General features: G+C 46.1%; 1 protein-coding gene across 4 annotated transcripts in view; it reads right to left on the bottom strand.

Annotated features, from left to right (window-relative positions):
- Positions 1 to 21,492, bottom strand: part of ARMC2 (armadillo repeat containing 2) — a 502,181-nt gene that overhangs the window by 461,875 nt on the left and 18,814 nt on the right. The window lies entirely within an intron of this gene.

Raw genomic sequence — 21,492 nt, 5'->3', positions numbered from 1 at the left:
TGGGGGCATATTTGGCACCGTGGGGGCATGTGTATCTGGTACTGGGGGCATATATGTATCTGGCACTGTGGGGCATATGTATTTGGCACTGTGGGGGCATATGTATTTGGCACTGTGGGGGCATATGTATTTGGCACTGTGGGGGCATATGTATTTGGCACTGTGGGGGCATATGTATTTGGCACTGTGGGGGCATACATGTATTTGGCACTGTGGGGGCATACATGTATTTGGCACTGTGGGGGCATACATGCATTTTTCACTGTGGGGCATATATGTATCTTGCACTGTGGGGACATGTGTATCTGGTACTGGGGGCATATATGTATCTGGCACTGTGGGGGCATGTGTATCTGGCACTGGGGCCATATATTTATCTGGCACTGTGGGGACATGTGTATCTGGCACTGGGGGCATATTTGGCACCGTGGGGGGCATGTGTATCTGGCACTGGGGGCATATATGTATCTGGCACTGTGGGGCATATGTATCTGGCACTGTGGGGGCATATGTATTTGGCACTGTGGGGGCATATGTATTTGGCACTGTGGGGGCATACGTATTTGGCACTGTCGGGGCATATGTATTTGGCACTGTGGGGGCATACATGTATTTGGCACTGTGGGGGCATACATGTATTTGGCACTGTGGGGGCATACATGTATTTTTCACTGTGAGGCATATATGTATCTTGCACTGTGGGGACATGTGTATCTGGTACTGGGGGCATATATGTATCTGGCACTGTGGGGGCATGTGTATCTGGCACTGGGGCCATATATTTATCTGGCACTGTGGGGGCATATGTATTTGGCACTGTGGGGGCATATGTATTTGGCAATGTGGGGGCATATGTATTTGGCAATGTGGGGGCATATGTATTTGGCACTGTGGGGGCATACATGTATTTGGCACTGTGGGGGCATACATGTATTTGGCACTGTGGGGCATATATGTATCTTGCACTGTGGGGACATGTGTATCTGGTACTGGGGGCATATATGTATCTGGCACTGTGGGGGCATGTGTATCTGGCACTGGGGCCATATATTTATCTGGCACTGTGGGGACATGTGTATCTGGCACTGGGGGCATATATGTATCTGGCACTGTGGGGGCACCCATTTTTTGCCATTTTTATATGTATGTGGCACTGTACAACATGACTAAACGGGGTAATGACACAAGGTCACACTCCTACAAACATCATACCAAAAGGTGTGCGCTTAAAAAAAAATGGGGCGTGGCTTTGTGACAGCTAGACCATGCCCCCATTTTTGTGTGTGCGCATGATAGTGGCTCTTGCCCTTGCCTATGGATTTTTTCTGGCTCTTTGCCTCTGACCGGTTGGCCACCCCTGATCTAACACATACTCGGCAAGCAGGGGTAGATTAAAAGAGGAACGGGCCCGTGTGCAGGCTTAGTGTGGGCCCTGCCCCTCTGGCAGCAGCTACAGCGCTCTCTGTAGACTCTGGTTTAGTGCATTTAATTAAAATGCAAGTGCTGCAGGAGGCATCTGTGGGGGATAGACACTACCTGTTAGCATTTGCACGATCCGAGTGCTTAGACGCAGCCTCAGATCACCATTACGCCCCTCGATTTAAGCACCAATCAGTCTGCGTTAGCAGGTTTACGTACAAATCTGAATTAGGCCCAGAGTTCACAGTCCTGACCTAAAAATCCATGGGCCTAATTCAGACCGGATCGCAGCAGCAAATTTGTTAGCTAATGGGCAAAACCATGTGCACTGCAGGTGTGGCAGATGTAACATATGCAGAGAGAGTTAGATTTGGGTGTGTTATTTTGTTTCTGTGCAGGGTAAATACCGGCTGCTTTATTTTTACACTGCAATTTAGATTTCAGTTTGAACACACCCCACCCAAATCTAACTCTCTCTGCACATGTTATATCTGCCCCACATGCAGTGCACATGGGGCCTACTGTAATTCAGATCTGATCGCTGGGCTGCGTTTTTTGCTGCCCTGTGATCAGATAGTCGCCGCCTACAGGGAGAGGGGAAAAGCACTGTGCAAGTGTGCAATCGCTTCTTTTGCAGAGCTGCACAAAAATCAGTTTGTGCAGTCTCTGCGCAGCCCAGGGCTTACTCTTCCTGTGTGATGGAATCCTGCTAATCGGTGCCGGAGCTGACGTCAGACACCCTCCCTGAAAACGCCTGAGCCTGTCTGCATTTTTGAGGACACTCCTGGAAAACGGTCAGTTGCCACCCACAAATGGCCTCTTCCAGTCAATCTCCTTGTGAACACCCGTGCGTTCGGATTTTTTGCACCATCCCGTCGCTAGGCACCGATGCCTGTTGCTGTTGTGCGACACGCTGGCGCAGTGTGGCTCTGACGCATGCGCAGTTCGGATCTGACCTCCCACTGTGCGAAAATGCACAGCAGTGATCAGATCTGAATTACCCCCATGGTTTTGCCCATCAGCTAACAAATTTGCTGCTGCGATCAGGTCTGAATTAGTTTCTCCCCACAAAACCGGCCACAGTTGCACAAATGTAGGCATGTAATGTCACAAAACCATTTGTTTTGTAGTTCTCCTGTCATCGAGTGTACACTATTACATATACAGTAGCACACAGCGTCACAGAATAGACTGCCAGTGCAGAAATGCAATACATTTAGGCTGTATGACATTATAATTTAATGGTGTCATTTTAATTTTGCTAATTGTTTATGTCACTAGTCACTACTGTTTCCATTACATTCAGTGATATACAGGAATTATGATTTAAGAGTAACATTAGTACAAAAAAAAACATTACTAAAGATTCTGTATGGCCAGATATGGGGGGAGGTCCTTGGGGGTTGACGCTATGAGTTATCACCCCATACTTGGCCTACCCTCCCGGAATGGCCGGGAGGCTCCCGAAAACCGGGTGGCCCTCTCGGCCCCCCGGAAAGGTAGGCAAGCCTCGTGCTTACCCTGCAGCCCCTCTACAACCCTCCTCGGCTGAATCGCGTCATCGTAGCTCCGCCCCCCGCTATACAGCGCCTCTTTTCTTGGCACTGCACAGCGGGGGGCGGAGCCAGGATGACGCGACCCTGATGCCATGCCCCCGGACTGTCCACTTCCCTGCCAGCCACGCCCCCTGGACCGCCCATCCTGCTGCCGGCCACGCCGAGGAGGGGGCAGCAAAGTAGGTAAGTATGTATCACCCATGCCCAAATGTATTAAGCCTTAAAAAGTGATAAAGTGGAAATGCATAGAGTGATAAAAGACCAGCCAATCGGCTCCTGTCATTTTTGAAGCACATCCTGTTACATGGCCGTTAGGAAGCTGATTGGCTGGTCATTTACCACTCTTTATCCGTCTCCACTGTATCACTTTTTAAGACTTATTACATTTGGGCGTCGGTGACATCAACCCTAGTGACACCACTGTGATAGAGCAGACTGTAGTGTTCTCACTTTATTTGTAGTGTTATGTCTATTACTAGATGGCCTACACTTTCATAAAAAGTATGAACACCAAATAACTTAATCCTAACGAAAACAAAGGTTGCTAGCACATTTAATTGGCTAGACTCTAAATCTATGTCAGGATCGGTCACTGAGGACAACAAATATTTGCTAATACTAGTAGGATGCATATTGTCCTTTTGTGGTCACAAGCTTGGCAATAAATCTACCACCTGTCCTAACACCTGCACACATTTATTATTGCAGATACTCTGGTAGACAAGATAAACTGTCTTCAGCAGTAATGCTCAGAGAATAAAAATGCTGCAGCACATGAACATACATTTTTTCAAGTACTATTTTTTAAGAAATAGCAAATTGTCTGTATCCTTATTCATGGATAATTAAATACGAGGGGTGGGAGCTATTGTACATTATCTCAATACGCACAAAATTGGGTACTATTTACATACAGTAAAAGCACAATTAAAAAATGGGCATTAATATGATATTCTGAGAATAGAAAGATTGGGGACAGAATTTGTTTTAAAAATGTACCAAAAGATGAATAGGCAGTCCCATTGGGATGTTTCCTCCCTCTAGGATTGCCAGACCGGGATGCAATAAACAGAGAGCATGCTTCCGGTACTCAGTGGTGTGACTAGAAATTTTGCTTCCCCACAGAGCCGGCCCTAACCAATATGATGCCCTAGGCAAGATTTTGGCTGATGCCCCCTAGCACCACCGCTAGTTCCGCTTCTGACCCTGCACCCCTTTCCCAGCACCATCACCCCATACTCATAGCAGTCCCTTTTTTTTTTGTTTTCCTACCCCTTGTAATTTAAATAAGAGCAGTGTGCACATTCGGTGCACAGCCCAAAAAGGTATGTGTTTTTGCTGGCAAGGGGCATGGCCACACAATAGTACCCCCAATTCAAATTATGCCACACAGTAGTGCAACTTTATTCACAATTTATCATACGATAGTGGCCCTTATTCACATTACATCACACAGTAGTACCACTTTACCTTATATACGTTACTCCTCACAGTAGTGCCCCTCATTCACATAACATAATACTGAATTGCTCCTTATTCACATTACACCACACCATATTGCTCTTTATTTTTATTACACCATACCATATTACTCCTTATTCACATTACACCACACCATATTGCTCTTTATTCACATTAGACCACACAGTAGTGGCCTTTCTATATGTTACGCCACACATTAAGCACCTTATACACATAATGCCACACATTGGTAATGCATTTATACACATAATACCACACATGACACACATTATTAATGTCCTTATAAACATAATGCGCCTTACACATTATGCCAACCCTTATTATTGCCCTTATACAGATAATTTCCCTTACACATATGCCGCACATTGTTAATTCCCTTATACACAAAATGACACACATAATGTCCCTTACACATATGCTGCACATTATTAGTGCCCTTATACACCTAATGACACAGATAGTTCTTGGCGTGAGTTAATTGGCAGCTATATTAACGTCGGTGCTTACTTTTTATGAAAATGCATCTTATTTGCATTGCTGTGACTAGGATGCACAAGCAGCTTCTGCTGATTAAAATGATATGCGGCATGCCTATATACTGTGTGCGACTGTGGCTGTAACATAGTAACATAGTAACATAGTATCTGAGGTTGAAAAAAGACAATTGTCCATCGAGTTCAACCTATTTGTGGTGTCCTATGCATGATGATTTGACTAAAATTTCTGACTGATGCTGCTGTCAGCCATTGCATTTTATCCCTATTTATAGTAACTATAATGCATGACTATGCACCATACCCCTGGATATCCTTTTCCAATAGGAATTTATCTAACCCATTCTTAAAGGTGTTGACAGATTCCGCCATTACAACTCCCTCGGGCAGGGAATTCCAAACACGTATTGTCCTTACCATGAAAAAGCCTTTACGCTGTATTGTGCGGAATCTCCTCTCCTCTAACCTGAGCGAGTGTCCACGAGTCCTCTGTGTTGATCTAACCAAAAACAGGTCCCGCGCAAGCTCTGTGTATTGTCCCCTTATATATTTGTAGATGTTGATCATATCCCCTCTTAGTCTCCGCTTTTCCAATGTAAACAAGCCTAGTCTTTCAAGCCTTTCCTTGTATTCCATCGTCTCCATGCCCTTAATTAGTTTGGTCGCCCTCCTCTGTACCTTTTCAAGCTCCAGGATATCCTTTTTGTAGTACGGTGCCCAGAACTGTACACAGTATTCAAGGTGTGGCCTCACTAGTGATTTATATAACGGGAGTATAATACTCTCGTCCCTAGCATCAATACCCCGTTTTATGCATGCTAATATCTTATTAGCCTTCTTTGCTGCAGTCCTACTTTGGATACTACTTCTTAGCTTGCTATCTATGAGGACACCTAAGTCCTTTTCCAGTACAGAATCCCCTAATTTTACCCCATTTAGTAGGTAGGTGTAATTTTTGTTCTTGTTACCACAGTGCATTACCTTACACTTGTCTGTGTTGAAGCGCATTCTCCATTTGGCTGCCCATGCTTCTAATTTTACTAAGTCGTTCTGAAGAGACTCGGCATCCTCCTCTGTATTTATAGCCTTACACAATTTGGTATCATCTGCAAAAATTGACACCATTCTCTCTGGACCTTCTGTTAGGTCGTTAATGAAAATATTGAACAATAGCGGTCCTAATACTGAGCCTTGCGGCACACCACTTAGCACTTCAGTCCAAGTTGAAAAAGATCCATTAACCACAACGCGCTGCTTCCTATTATCTAACCAGTTTTTGACCCAAGTGCATATTGTGCTTCCTAGCCCTGATTCTTGTAGCTTGTATATAAGTCTCATGTGTGGTACAGTATCGAACGCTTTGGCAAAGTCTAAAAAGATTACATCCACGTCTTTACCCTGATCTAGGTTTGCGCTTACTGTTTCATAAAAGCCAAGTAAGTTGGTTTGACAGGATCTGTCCTTCATAAACCCATGTTGATTCCTTTTAATGACCTTATTGGTTTCAAGGAACTTCTGAATACTATCTCTTAGAATACCTTCCAATACTTTCCCCACTATAGATGTAAGACTAACTGGTCTATAATTACCTGGTTCAGCTTTACTTCCCTTTTTGAATATAGGCACTACTTCCGCTATACGCCAGTCTTTGGGAACCATACCTGATATAACTGAATCCTCAAAGATCAAAGATAGTGGTTTTGCCAGTTCAGAGTGAAGCTCCATTAGAACCCTTGGATGAATACCATCGGGCCCTGGTGATTTATTAATCTTTAAATGTTTTAATCGGTCACAGACTACTTCCTCGCTTAAATAAGTACCTATCAGTGTGATATTGTCATTATTGAGATTGTGTGTCAGTCCCTGAATTGGGTCCTCTCTAGTGAATACTGTTGAAAAAAACTAATTTAGTGTGTCCGCTATGTCATTATCATTTTTGCTTAAGACTCCCAACTTGTCTTTCAAAGGGCCTATACTCTCCTTTTTTAATCTCTTGCTATTAATGTATTTAAAGAATTTTTTGGGATTCGCTTTGCTTTCCTTTGCTACTAGTTTTTCAGTTTCTACTTTAGCCGCTCTTATTTCCTTTTTGCAATTTTTGTTACATTCCTTATATTGCTGAAATGACTCTGCATCCCCGTCAGATTTGTATTTTTTAAATGCTCGCCTTTTCTTGCCCATAAGTTCCTTAATCTTTTTGTTAAGCCACATCGGTTTATGATTTTTATTCCCTTTTTTGCTACTCATAGGAATATATTTGAGTGTATTTTTAGCTAGCAGGAATTTTAGTACCTCCCATTTCTCCGTAGTATGTTTTCCTAAAAACAAACCTTCCCATTCAATATCCCTGAAAAATACCCTCATCATTTCAAAGTTGGCTTTGCTAAAGTTTAAAGTCCTAGTTGAGCCAGTATAGGGCTGTTTGTAGAAACTGATATTGAATGTGACCATATTGTGGTCGCTGTTTCCTATGGGTTCCCCTACTATAATACCCGATACCAAATCCTGATTGTTTGTTAATACCAGGTCTAAGATTGCATTGTACCTAGTTGGTTCCTCAATTAGTTGGACTAGGTAGTTATCATTTAGTGTGTTTAAAAACATACTGCCCCTAGCAGTATCACATGAATCGTTTTTCCAGTTTATCTCTGGATAGTTAAAATCTCCCATCACTACTATGTCTCCTACTCCTGCTGCTTTTACAATTTGCTTTAATAACAATTCATCATCAGATGCGTTGATACCAGGCGGCCTATAGCATACACCCAATACTAACTTTTTTGTTCCTTTTTCCCCGCATGCAATTTCTACCCATAATGTCTCAACAGTGTCTACATACGAAATGCTACACACAGAATATAGGCATGCCGCATATCATTTGAATCAGCAGAAGCTGCTTGTGCCCATAGGCATACCAAATGCCCTAGGCAATTGCCTAGTTTGCCTATGCCTAGGGCCGGCTCTGCTTCCCCAAGCCCAAAAAATTTCTGGCACCCTCCTCCCCCCCATTAGCATTTGAAAAGTAAAGAACTTGCAGGGAGGCCACGCTCCAAAAAGGGTGTGTGGTCTCCCTGCAAGGGGCGTGCAGGAAAAGACTACCTTATACCTAGTGCTCGAAGTGGGGCGGTATACAACGGTATGGCATACAGCCACTTTGAACACTGTGCAGGGCCGCCGCGTTTCAGGTCCCCAGCCGCGCAGACAAGCTCTGTCTGCCGCAGCTGCTCTGCCTACTTGTGGCACTAGGGAACTGGGAGCAAAGCTCCAAGACTTCAGCGCCCAGCACTGCCCAGGGAGCCAGCTAGCCCAGTCCCCCTGTGTGCGGCACACTTGGGCCGCAGCGGGTCCGTCCTCCCCCCACCGCCCCAGAAGCCGTGATCCCAGACTCCCAGGTGCAGCGGATCCCAGCGTGCAGCTCCCACCACTTCCTCTTCTCTGCCCTGCTGCCGGTCCTCCTCATGCATGGCAGCCAGAGCCCTGCAGCACTCTCTCCTGCAGCCGCACCTCGCCTCTTTTTTACGTTACATGTGAAGATTACTGATGATACATGGGAAGGTTTGGGACAACTGATCACTATGGGGAAGGAAAAAACGCAGGACGAAGCATGGGGACAAAATAAGTTAAATGTAGGAATGGTTTAACTGAAACTGAGCTTTAGTACTGTGTATGTCAAGTCTGTGTTTCATGGCACTGTTAAATGTTTAGTGCAGTGTGTTTGTTTTTCTTTCTATGTGCAGTATGTATGTTTGTCTTTCTGTGTGCAGTATGTGTGTTTGTCTCTCTGTGTGCAGTATGTGTGTTTGTCTCTCTGTGTGCAGTATGTGTGCTCGTCTTTCTGTGTGCAGTATGTACAGTATGTTTGTCTTTCTGTGTGCAGTATGTGTGTTTGTCTCTCTGTGTGCAGTATGTGTGCTCGTCTTTCTGTGTGCAGTGTGTATGTTTGTCTTTCTGTGTGCAGTATGTGTGTTTGTCTCTCTGTGTGCAGTATGTGTGTTTGTCTCTCTGTGTGCAGTATGTGTGTTTGTCGCTCTGTGTGCAGTATGTGTGCTCGTCTTTCTGTGTGCAGTGTGTATGTTTGTCTTTCTGTGTGCAGTATGTGTGTTTGTCTCTCTGTGTGCAGTATGTGTGTTTGTCTCTCTGTGTGCAGTATGTGTGTTTGTCTCTCTGTGTGCAGTATGTGTGCTCATCTTTCTGTGTGCAGTATGTACAGTATGTTTGTCTTTCTGTGTGCAGTATGTGTGTTTGTCTCTCTGTGTGCAGTATGTGTGCTCGTCTTTCTGTGTGCAGTATGTGTGTTTGTCTCTCTGTGTGCAGTATGTGTGCTCGTCTTTCTGTGTGCAGTATGTGTGTTTGTCTCTGTGTGCAGTATGTGTGCTCGTCTTTCTGTGTGCAGTATGTGTTTGTCTCTGTGTGCAGTATGTGTGCTCGTCTTTCTGTGTGCAGTATGTGTGTTTGTCTCTCTGTGTGCAGTATGTGTGCTCGTCTTTCTGTGTGCAATATGTACAGTATGTTTGTCTTTCTGTGTGCAGTATGTGTGTTTGTCTCTCTGTGTGCAGTATGTGTGCTCGTCTTTCTGTGTGCAGTATGTACAGTATGTTTGTCTTTCTGTGTGCAGTATGTGTGTTTGTCTCTCTGTGTGCAGTATGTGTGTTTGTCGCTCTGTGTGCAGTATGTGTGCTCGTCTTTCTGTGTGCAGTGTGTATGTTTGTCTTTCTGTGTGCAGTATGTGTGTTTGTCTCTCTGTGTGCAGTATGTGTGTTTGTCTCTCTGTGTGCAGTATGTGTGTTTGTCTCTCTGTGTGCAGTATGTGTGCTCATCTTTCTGTGTGCAGTATGTACAGTATGTTTGTCTTTCTGTGTGCAGTATGTGTGTTTGTCTCTCTGTGTGCAGTATGTGTGCTCGTCTTTCTGTGTGCAGTATGTGTGTTTGTCTCTCTGTGTGCAGTATGTGTGCTCGTCTTTCTGTGTGCAGTATGTGTGTTTGTCTCTCTGTGTGCAGTATGTGTGCTCGTCTTTCTGTGTGCAGTATGTGTGTTTGTCTCTGTGTGCAGTATGTGTGCTCGTCTTTCTGTGTGCAGTATGTGTTTGTCTCTGTGTGCAGTATGTGTGCTCGTCTTTCTGTGTGCAGCATGTGTTTTTGTCTCTCTGTTTTGCATTATGTATGCTCGTCTTTCTGTGTGCAGTATGTGTGCTTGTCTTTTTTGTATTTCCTGTGTTGTATAGGGGGCTTTACCTGGCGCAATGTGTACAATGGGTAATACTGTGAGGTGTAATGTGACTGACGGACACTACCGTGTGGTGTAATGTGAATTGGTACTATTATGTGGCCACGCCCCTTCCCCTGAAGCCACGCCCTATTGTATGACGCGCGCCTTCAGTGCGCACTAACCCGTTCCTTTTTCCATACCCCCACTTCAAAAATTCCACTTTGACCACTGCTTATACCCCAGTTTTGCGACCTGCACGCCCATACATTGGCCAACACAGGGGAAAAAAATCCTTATTCATGCCCCTTACATTATTAGTAATTTTTCCTCCTTATAGTAATGCCCCTTACACATTATACCACACACCGTAATATCCATAACACAATATGCCACACACCGTAATGCCTGTGACACATTATGCCACACATCGCAATGCCCGTGATACTTTATGCCACACACCACAATTCTCCTGATACATTATACCACACACTGCAATGCCCGTGATAAAGTATGCTACACACCACAATGCCATTATACATGATGCCACACACCGCAATGGCCATTATACGTTATGCCACACACTGCAATGCCAGTTATACATTATGCCACACACTGCAATACCTGTGATAAATGTTGTCACACACCGTAATGCCCGTGGCACATTATGTCACACACCACAATGTCTATTATACATTATGCCACACACTGCAATGCCCGTGATAAAGTATGCCACACACCACAATGCCATTATACATTATGCCACACACCACAATGCTCTGATCTAACTCTCTCTGCCCATGTTATATCTGCTCCTCCCCTGCAGTGCACATGGTTTTGCCCAACTGCTAACAAATTTGCTGCTGTGATCAACTCTGAATTACCCCCATAATCTGTAGAGTGTTTCTCATATTTAAACCCACTGAAGCAGCCTCTCATCCCCAACCCTTGGAGGTGTTTTAACCTTCCCAAAACTAGAATGGAATGAGGATAAGATTACGCTATGGGGTCCCTGGATCACTAAAGCAGGGGCTGATGCTCTTATCTCTATTGCTTTTGAAGCTTGGAGATTTGTAATCTTGGAGGTCTTGTAATCAGCCTGGATCCATTTTTACAACATGCTTCAAGAAGAAAAGTTCACACTCTTCTGGTGGCAATAGTGTCTCTGAAAGGTTTCCCCAAGGGCACTTAATTACTTGAAGCTTAAAACGTCTGTAATGCCAAACAGTACTGTGTAGGTTTTATGGGCCTACTCAGGAAGGATGGGACTATGAGTGTCATTCCGACCTGATCGCTCGCTGCAGTTGTTCGCAGCACAGCGATCGGGTCGGAACTGCGCATGCACGGGCGCATGCCGGATGGGCGAAGGCTGTCGTTCCCTAGCGATCGCCTCTGCCTGATTGACAGGCAGAGGCGATCGCTGGGCGGGAGGGGGCGGCCGGCATTTTGGGGGCAGGAGTGGCTGGACCGAGCGTGGGGCGGGCCGCAGCGGCTGCATGACGTCACACGCAGCCGCTGCGACCAGGGGCAGCGACGAGCAACTTCCGGTCAGCTGCAGGAGCTGCGCTGGCAGGGAGTTACTCAACAAGTACAAAAGCATTGCCGCTGTGCGATGCTTTTGTACTTGTGCGGGAAGGGGGGGCCGGACAGACATGCGGGGCGGACTAGCCCTGTGCTGGGCGTCCCCCTGCATGTCTGGGAACATGATCGTAGCTGTGCTAAATTTAGCACAGCTACGATCAACTCGGAATGACGCCCTATGGCCCTCATTCCGAGTTGTTCGCAGCAGTTCATCGCATCGCAAACGGCAAAAAATCTCAAACTGCGCATGCGCGAAAGCGGAAATACGCATGCGCAAAGGGAGCGATGCGACGCTTGTGCAAAATCACTAACCGAAAATCTGCTCGTAATACATAACCGAAAACAGGGAGTGACGGAGGCGTGGCAGAGGCACGGCTTCGCCATCCAACGAAATGGACGTGAAAGTGGGCGGCTACTGTGGGAGTATGCAACCAGCAGTAGGCGTGTTTTTTGCAAAAATGCGTATCTTATGGTAAAAGTACATAACAAATGTTCGCTATCTTGACGCAGCCGAAGAGTAAAGGGCCCTACTCACTTGGCGATGTGCCGCCGAGGTGCCCGACGGCCGATACGGCCGACGAGCGACCCGGCGGCGGGGGGGCAGTGACGGGGGGAATGAAGTTTCTTCACTCCCCCCGTCACCCGGCTGCATTGAAGTGCAGGCAAATATGGACGAGATCGTCCATATTGGCCTGCATGCACAGCCGACGGGAGACCAGCGATGAACGAGCGCGGGGACGCGCATCGTTCATCGCTTAAGTCTCCACACTGAAAGATATGAACGAGTTCTCGTTCATTTATGAACGAGATCGTTCATATCTTTCAGAATATCGCCAAGTGTGTAGGGCCTATAAGTCTGCAGCTACTCAGCACTTGCGAAGTACTGTTACAAGTGTGTGTCTGCTCTAATTAGCAATTAATTAGCAACTGAATTCACCTGTTGAGCAATTACTCGCCAAACACTGCTCTTACAAAATACTACAAACAGCAATTATTGTTACCACGTATAAATCTGACACACTCACAAATAATGCACTGTATTTTTGGGACAAATATAAATACTTTGATGTTAAATGCATGTTTTAATTATTTGTTTAATACTATCAAATGTGACTAAACCAACTTATAAACTACGTCAGCTAAATCTTCTCGACATAGACATATTCCTTTGTACATACCAAATAACATGAGCAACATAATGCAGCCTACATTTAATGTGACTTAATACATTATTTTTTTTTTATTGTGGGAATATGTGTCCATATCTAATACTATGGCATGTTCATGTTGCCCCTAGTAACCCAAGTTCCTAATTATTTTTGTTTTTTTATCTGGCCAATTAAGTGTTGTGCAAGGCATACAGATTTTAAATTAGAATATGCAATGTTTGTCTGAATATTCTGATTGTTCCCTTGTTCCACAAATGTCAATATGCCATGTTCAAGTTTACAGGGCACAGTTTTCCTGAGTGCATAACGTTTAATAAAACACACAAACAATTGTAATGTAATTTTTTTTTTACTTAAAAAAAATGCAAAATCACCAACACAACATGGCTACAAATGAGCATCACATACAGAGATGGACATAGCAGCAAGCAGATGGCAGTGGCAAAATGCACAGCGCAGAACCCAGTACTATAATAACCCCATCTTCTGACAAAATATGATGTTTTAAATTAACTAAGTGAACCCCCAGCCAGACTAAACTTTTAGGGGAACTGAGGTAGATTCCGGAACCAACACACAAACACAAACATACACAGCACGCTAGGAAGAGGAAGATGGCTCAGGTGTAGGCCAAAATAACTCACAGGCTACAATTTAAAGAAAACCTTTCACTTTGAGGGAGTTGTACATTCTGGCCACACAAGCCAAAAATAAAAAATACATCGAGGCAACATGTAAAACATGGGTGCTGCCCATCTGGAGAGACATCACTTTCTCTTTTTTCCCCCCGCCTGATGTAGTACTTCATGGCTCGGTCTGCGGAGCGACCTTCGAGGGCCCTGCCCAGTGGGATGTTCTTCCTGGGCAGGGGGAGGGGAGGGAGCCGATGTGGCTGGCTCTCTGTCACTGTGGGCAAGGGAGACAGCGATGTCCTGGAGCCCTTGCTGAATCGAATTGGCAAGTTGTTGGAAGGAGGAGGCGAGTTGATCTTGGCCCTGCCTGATCTCTGCCAGACCTTGGCAAAGTTGAGCTACACCTTGCTCCACACTGTTTCTGTGCTCAGTGAGCCGGACAGGTATCTGGCTTACCTCCCGGAGCATCCTGTCCTGAAAAGCATTCAGGCTCTCACCATACCTGGCTATTTCAGACAGGATGTCCGGGATAGCAGAGGGTTGGGTGGGGGGGGGGGGGGGGGGGGGGCAGTTGGTATCTGGACAGATGGAATGTGTGGTCCCACACTGGCACAGACACTAGGTCCCCCCACCTCAGCCTCAGCCACATAACCCTCCTGTGACTCTACCTGCTCACCCACCTGTGCTGTGTTATGTTCAAAGCAAATAGAAGAATGAGTGGAAAAAGAGTAGAAAAAAACAATATGAGACTTATGGAACCAAAAAAATATTTCTTTAGGAATATGTGTGTAAACTTACCTGGCAAGTCATGTGCATGGAGTATTTCAGGCAGGTCCGTGTCCATATGAGACACCCCAACCCCCTCCGCGTAGCTAACACAGTCCATCGCCATCTCCTCAAGATCTGTGTACTCCACAGTGGCAGCTGGACCTCCCCCTGTTGCCCTCGAGGCATTCCATTCTGCAGACCTCTTGCCCTTCAGGCGGGATTTGAAGTCGGCCCAACTACATATGTGTTAAAAAATAGGGGCAAGGGACATAAAAGTTATGAATACCTGCTTTAATTGATAGTACACATGTTATGTATTTGGTTGCTATAGCAACATCACATCTAGCTAAATTTTTAAGAATACTTGGCTCAGAAAATGGTTTGTCAATATACACTTACCGTCTTCGAACTTCCTGCGAGGTGCGGACTATTGAGCCGACTTCATTAACAGAATCAGTGATGTCCCTCCAAATTCGATCTTTGGATGCAGCACCCATGTTTTTGGGTCCTCAATGTATTTTTTCCATGGCCTGTGTGACCAAAACACGTAACTCCCTCTTAGTGAAGGCGGGCTGTCTTTTCTTTTTTTTGGATGTAGCCTGTGAGCTATCGTCCTGTCCTTCCTCACCATCTTCCTCTTCACTAGCTGCTTGTGTAGTTTGTGTTTGAGCTGCTAGTCCGGAATCACCCTCAGTTTCCCCATTATCTATGACTGGCAGGGGATTCACTCCTAACTCCTGGGTATCAGAAGATGGAGTTTGTATAGTACTGGGTCCTGCTATTTCTAACTCAGCATTGGCAGAGTCAAGCATCTGCCTCCGCAGCGCTAGGCGTCGATGTGTTAAATCAGCCGTCTGCTGCTGCACCTCGTCCACCTCTGCTGCCATCTGCTCACGAGTAGCCATGTTGCTGGTGGCATGTGTGTATGCACGAGTGTCTAGCTATTTATAGCTGCGTGTGTTTCCGGTGCGGAAATCCGCGCAGGTGTAAATTATGCAAATTGGTCCAGTAATTGTTGTACTGGCTATATAAACGCCCTGCATGCAGCCTGTGTGTGTGTGGGTGTATGCAGAAAATTACTGAAGCAAGGTGGACATTTCTGAGTGAGCACATTTCTGAGTGAGTTTAGCGAGTATTTTATATTGTTTCAGTACAGATTTTATCTGTAATGTTCTCCGTATCATGTTTGTTGTGTAAGGGTGCATACACACGGTGAGATTCGGACTTATCCGATTCTCACCGTGCGACAGGGGGCCGGGTCGGCACTTAGCCAGTATCGCAAGCACATAATGAGTGTGCTTGCGATGCTGGCTATGTGCGATGTCAATCCTGACTATCTCTTCTATAGAGATAGCCAGGATTGACTTGCCTGCACAGCCTATTTTTTCTGCCGATGCCGACCGCGCGGGGCCGCGCATCGGCATCGGATCGGGATCGCAAGGTGACTGTCACCTTGCGATCTGCACTATCTTTTCTTCCGATTCTGACTATATAGTCAGAATCGGAAGAAAATATCTTACCGTGTGTACACACCTTAAGATTGTTGGATACAATGTTTTTTTATTTATTTACTTTTGTAGTTTTGAATTTGGGGTAATTGTGTTATTAAACAACAATAACTTTTTTTTTTTTAATTTTCTGTTTGGCTTGTGCATCTGTTTACCATAAAAATGACACACCATCTGATCCTAAAAATCCAAAAATTTGTGACTTTGTGTAGCTGTTTGTTCCAGCAAAATGTGGTGAGTAAACAGATTGTTACACTTAGTTGTGTTTTTTCTAAGCCCAAAAATAGGGTGAAAAAAATGTGTGTGTGTTGTTTTAAATATATATATATATATATATATATATAAATATATATATATATAAGTTCATGTAATGGGCGGCACTCTCATACTTGTTTCAAATAAAGGACCCGGACGCGTCCGGGTCCTTTATTTGAAACAAGTCCGAGAGTGCCACCCGTTACATGAACTTGTAAACTACATGGAAGGAGGGCACCAGGCCTGTTGTACGTATATGCTGAGTGGAGTGCCGAGTGATTCTATGACTATATATCTATATATCTATATATCTATATATATATATCTATATATCTATATATATATATATATATATATATGTAGACTTATATGTTTATGAATTGCAGCCATATCTTAATGATATGTGTGTGTGTGTGTGTGTGTGTGTGTGTGTGTGCGTGTGTGTGTGTGTGTGTGTGTGTGTGTGTGTGTGTCCGCGGGTGCGAATCTCCGCCCATGCGAACTGCACAAACTGTCCTGCACATTAATGTACACATATCAATAAAGTTCATTACAGATGACACCATACAATTACAACCAATCACATGCCACCACACACTATAAATATAAGCCCATATATGGAAAATGCCATTGGCTCCATGCGCGCAGCAGCTTTTACCCGCCGTGAGCTGCGTGTGTTGGTCGCGGTGATGGACCGCCGCGTAGGCCGCGCAGGGCCCTTTGTCCCCAATAGGATAAAGCGCGAGGCCTATGCGGAGGTCCGCCGCTTACTCCGCACCCGCACCCGGACCAGACGCGACGCACTATTATCTAGCTAGAAAGGCACTGGAGCCACCTCCGCCATCGCACACCGGACCTGTTGGCGCAAATCCGCCAACAAACTCGCAATACACGTAGGCGAAGTAAGTTTCATATTACATTAAATTCCACTAAGATTATTAGCAGAAACTTTGAATGCAAAACTTGCATATTTTCACTAAGTTATATAGTGTGAAAATTAGCACACTGACAATGTAGTATTGTAGAACAAACATGAAACAGTGTGTGTGGTTATGGCAAGCAGTACTGACTGTGTAGCAAAGTGCTTCTGAAAAAGTGCATGTTGTTGTACTGAGTTGCTACACAGGCTGTCAACTGAACCCAATAACTTGCTCTGTGTGGTAAATTTACTACGGTGTGAGCTTTTTAGAACTGGTGATGTTGCCTATAGCAACCAATCAGATTCAATCTATTCTCTTCTAGAAGCAGCTTAAAAATTTTGCGTATAATCAGATTGGTTGCTATGGCCAACATCACCAGTTCCAAAAAAAAAAAAAAACTTTAGTAATTTTACCCCTGTGTCTTTAACATGGGACAGAACAGTGTAATAGAAAAATGCTGTAGTTATAATTTTTAAAGCCACAACCTAAATATTACATATGTCATTCTAGGGCAAGCACAACGGCAAGCTGCTGCTGAAAGCCCGGACCAATCCCCTTCTCAGCCCCCCTCCCCTTCTGTGGCCCAATCCCCCTCTCCTTCCCAATCCCCTTTTCTGCCCCCCTCCCCTTCTGTGGCCCAATCCCCCTCTCCTTCCCAATCCCCTTCTCAGCCCCCCTCCCCTTCTGTGGCCCAATCCCCCTCTCCTTCTCAATCCCCTTCTCTGCCCCCCTCTCCCTCTCTTTACCAATACCCCTCTCTGTCCCCCTCCCCCTCTGTAGGCCAAACCACCACTCCGCCCACCTCCCCCTCTCTTTCCCATTCCCCCTCTCTGGCCCCCTCACCCTCTGTGGACCAACCCACCTCTCAGCACATCTCCCCTTCTGTGGCCCAAACACCCTCTCCGCCCCCCTCCCCCTCTCAATCAGACCCACCCTCTGTAACCAGCTCCCAATTCCATCCTCCTTCCCCAATCCCTCCTCCTTCCCCAATCCATTCTCCTTCCCCCATCCATCCTTCTTCCCCCATCCAGCCTCCTTCCCCACCCAGTGAATGGGCAGCAGAAGCCCCGGAAAATCTAGAGGGTGCTGCGCATGTGGCAGATGAGAGTAAGTTTTTACACATTTAAAATGTATTTGTTACCTACTTAAACTTCAAATTCCAATACATGCAGTGTTGTACCGTGGCCAATCTTGACCCAAGGAAAAATGTTTGTGTTCTTCATCATGGTATGGATGTTGCATTTACATTTGTGTGAGTATCATTAGATGTACAGTGTCTATGTCTGCAATGTTGAGGATGCCCACTCTAGGTCGACACTCATTAGGTCGACTGGGTTGCCTGGACAACAGGATTTGTATGTGCAACATTATCTGCTAAACATTTAGACATGAGTGGAGTTTAGTATGTTGTTTGACTTTTACACTTGTGCCTGGGTATTCCAATATTAGCACATTGAATTCGCATGCTTCACTTTGTTAGCCAGGCTAAGGACACAGTGATTTGTGTTGTGAAAGTTACACTCAAAAAAAATTAACATTTAATTTAAAAACCTGTTTGACCTTATGTAGTAAGTAAGGCAGGCTTTCAGGGAGGGGTGGTCTTCTGTTTGCCGGCGGTCGGGCTCCCGGCGCTCAGTATACCGGCGCCGGGAGCCCGACAGCCGGCATACCGACAATTATTTTCCCTCGTGGGGGTCCACGACCCCCATAGAGGGAGAATAAAATAGTGTGGCGCGCGTAGCGCGCCACCGTGCCCGTAGCGTGGCGAGCGCAGCGAGCCCGCAAGGGGCTCATTTGCGCTCGCCAAGCTGTCGGTAAGCCGGCGGTCGGGCTCCCGGCGCCGGGATGCTGGTCGCCGGGAGCCCGACCGCCGGCCAGCCGTAGTGAACCCTTCAGGGAGTGTGGGCATGCTAGGATATGTTGACCTTCTGAAGATGTTGATATGCAGTGTGATGATGCAGGGCCAACCCCAAAAAAGATAAGTCTGCTTCACTCCAGATGTGAATGAATCCCAACATGGGCCAGTATTTACTAAGAATCCGAGTTTGGCGATTTGTGTTTTTTTTTCTAAGTCCCAATCCGGGAATTCACTAAGCACCAATCTCGGCAGTGTTTGGACTATTCGTAATGGTTTGAATGACAACGTTCAGAAATACGAATGAATAGACCATCGGTCAAACGCGGCTGTTATGTCATAGAATACGGGAATTCACTATTCATTCGTATTTGGGTGTTAGTTTCTGAGTGCTCAATTGCGGTCGTTTTTTTTTGCGAATCGTTAAAAAAAGCAGCAAAAAAATAGACCTGCTTTTTCCAGTCGAGTTTGGATAACCATGCATGGATCAGTGAGATATGTGCATGGTTATCTATGGGAAAGGGTCTGTTTAGTGTAAAAACTGTAAAAAAAATTGCGTGGGGTCCCCCCTCCTAAGTATAACCAGCCTCGGGCTCTTTGAGCCGGTCCTGGTTGAAAAAATATGGGGGGAAAAATGACAGGGGTTCCCCCATATTTAATCAACCAGCACCGGGCTCTGCGCCTGGTCCTGGTTCCAAAAATACGGGGGACAAAAAGCGTAGGGGTCCCCCGTATTTTTGAAACCAGCACCGGGCTCCACTAGCCAGGTACATAATGCCACAGCCGGGGGACACTTTTATACTGGTCCCTGCGGCCCTGGCATTACATACCCAACTAGTCACCCCTGGCCGGGGTACCCTGGAGGAGTGGGAACCCCTTAAATCAAGGGGTCCCCCCCTCCAGCCACCCAAGGGCCAGGGGTGAAGCCCGAGGCTGTCCCCCCATCCAAGGGCGGCGGATGGGGGGCTGATAGCCTTGTGAAAAAATGTGAATATTGTTTTTAGTAGCAGTACTACAAGTCCCAGCAAGCATCCCCCGCAAGCTGGTACTTGGAGAACCACAAGTACCAGCATGCGGTGGAAAATTGGGCCCGCTGGTACCTGTAGTACTACTACTAAAACAATACCCCCAAAAAAACAGGACACACACACACCGTGAAAGTATAAGTTTATTACATACATGTACACCTCCATCCACACATACTTACCTATGTTCCCACGAGGCTCGGTTCTCTACTCCATGTAGAATCCTTGGGGTACCTGTGAGAAAAATTATACTCACATAATCCAGTGTAGAATCCGACCTTTGAATAATTCACGTACTTGGCAAAAAAAAAAACGGAAACCCGACCACGCACTGAAAGGGGTCCCATGTTTACACATGGGACCCCTTTCCCCGACTGCCAGGACCCCCCCTGACTCCTGTCAAAGAGGGTCCCTTCAGCCAATCAGGGAGCGCCACGTCGTGGTAACCTCCTGATTGGCTGTGTGCTCCTGTATTGTCTGTCAGGCAGCACACGGCACAGATACAATGTAGCGCCTATGCGCTCCATTGTAACCAATGGTGGGAACTTTGCGGTCAGCGGTTGACCGAAAGTAACCTCACCGCTGACCGCAAAGTTCCTACCATTGGCTACAATGGAGCGCATAGGCGCTACATTGTATCTGTGCCGTGTGCTGCCTGATAGACACTACAGGAGCACACAGCCAATCAGGAGGGTGCCACGACGTGGCGCTCCCTGATTGGCTGAAGGGACCCTCTTTGACAGGAGTCAGGGGGGGTCCTGGCAGTCGGGGAAAGGGGTCCCATGTGTAAACATGGGACCCCTTTCAGTGCGTAGTCGGGTTTCCGTTTTTTTTTTTTGGCCAAGTACGTGGATTATTCAAAGGTCGGATTCTACACTGGATTATGTGAGTATAATTTTTTTCACAGGTACCCCAAGGATTCTACATGGAGAAGAGGACCGAGCCTCGTGGGAACATAGGTAAGTATGTGTGTATGGAGGTGTACATGTATGTAATAAACTTATACTTTCACGGTATGTGTGTCCTGTTTTTTTGGGGTATTTTTTTAGTAGTAGCACTACAGGTACCAGCGGGCCCGATTTTCCACCGCATGCTGGTACTTGTGGTTCTCCAAGTACCAGATTGCGGGGGTGGCTTGCTGGGACTTGTAGTACTGCTACTAAAAACAATATTCACATTTTTTCACAAGGCTATCAGCCCCCCATCCGCCGCCCTTGGATGGGGGGACAGCCTCGGGCTTCACCCCTGGCCCTTGGGTGGCTGGAGGGGGGGACCCCTTGATTTAAGGGGTTCCCACTCCTCCAGGGTACCCCGGCCAGGTGTGACAAGTTGGGTATGTAATGCCAGGGCCGCAGGGACCAGTATAAAAGTGTCCCCCGGCTGTGGCATTATGTACCTGGCTAGTGGAGCCCGATGCTGGTCTTAAAAATACGGGGGACCCCTACGCTTTTTGTCCCCCGTATTTTTGGAACCAGGCGCAGAGCCCGGTGCTGGTTGATTAAACATGGGGGAACCCCTGTCATTTTTCCCCCCATATTTTTTCAACCAGGACCGGCTCAAAGAGCCCGAGGCTGGTTGTGCTTAGGAGGGGGGACCCTACGCAATTTTTTTTTCAGATTTTTTAT

The sequence above is a fragment of the Pseudophryne corroboree genome, chromosome 4 (genome assembly GCF_028390025.1).
Source record: "Pseudophryne corroboree isolate aPseCor3 chromosome 4, aPseCor3.hap2, whole genome shotgun sequence".
NCBI classification, from domain to species: domain Eukaryota; kingdom Metazoa; phylum Chordata; class Amphibia; order Anura; family Myobatrachidae; genus Pseudophryne; species Pseudophryne corroboree.
Note: the sequence above shows the minus strand (reverse complement) of the source record. Positions and strands in the feature narration are given on the sequence as shown.